This window comes from Drosophila subpulchrella, unplaced genomic scaffold, assembly GCF_014743375.2.
Source record: "Drosophila subpulchrella strain 33 F10 #4 breed RU33 unplaced genomic scaffold, RU_Dsub_v1.1 Primary Assembly Seq53, whole genome shotgun sequence".
NCBI lineage: Eukaryota > Metazoa > Arthropoda > Insecta > Diptera > Drosophilidae > Drosophila > Drosophila subpulchrella.
The window spans coordinates 99,146-100,000 of NW_023665690.1; the positions used below are offsets into that span (position 1 = coordinate 99,146).

The 855-nt window shown below is 33.0% G+C and overlaps 1 non-coding gene across 1 annotated transcript in view; it reads left to right on the forward strand.

The window, feature by feature from the left end:
• Positions 1 to 396: 396 nt before the first annotated feature.
• LOC119562509 overlaps positions 397 to 855 on the forward strand; it is a 1,995-nt gene continuing 1,536 nt past the window's right edge. The window contains exon 1 of the ribosomal RNA XR_005221870.1: positions 397 to 855. This exon is cut by the window's right edge and continues 1,536 nt beyond it. This is a non-coding gene — a ribosomal RNA (small subunit ribosomal RNA).

The following is an 855-nucleotide window of genomic DNA, read 5'->3' on the forward strand; positions in this document are numbered from 1 at the left end:
CTTATATGAATATATACAGATAAATTTTAAATTTATCATCAAAATACAAATGATTTAATTCAATATTTTATATTGGTTAAACAAGAATTGTACATGTGTGGATACAATAATGACGTATGTCGAACAAAAAAGATATTTTAGAATGAAATATGCAAATATAAAGAAAATTATTACGTATTACGAAAAAAAGTATTGTGTTTTGAAGACGGGGATTCTTTTTAACATCAATAATTAAAAAACTTGTTATTATTAGTGGCGGAACAAGTATATATTGTGAAAACAACAAACGTATACGAATGCTATATAAAAATGGCCGTATTCGATAGAAAACAATCTATAAAATTTATATTGCTAATTTCTATTCAAAAATATGAATGAAATATGAATAAAAACATTATTCTGGTTGATCCTGCCAGTAGTTATATGCTTGTCTCAAAGATTAAGCCATGCATGTCTAAGTACACACGAATTAAAAGTGAAACCGCAAAAGGCTCATTATATCAGTTATGGTTCCTTAGATCGTTAACAGTTACTTGGATAACTGTGGTAATTCTAGAGCTAATACATGCAATTAAAACATGAACCTTATGGGACATGTGCTTTTATTAGGCTAAAACCAAGCGATCGCAAGATCGTTATATTGGTTGAACTCTAGATAACATGCAGATCGTATGGTCTTGTACCGACGACAGATCTTTCAAATGTCTGCCCTATCAACTTTTGATGGTAGTATCTAGGACTACCATGGTTGCAACGGGTAACGGGGAATCAGGGTTCGATTCCGGAGAGGGAGCCTGAGAAACGGCTACCACATCTAAGGAAGGCAGCAGGCGCGTAAATTACCCACTCCCAGCT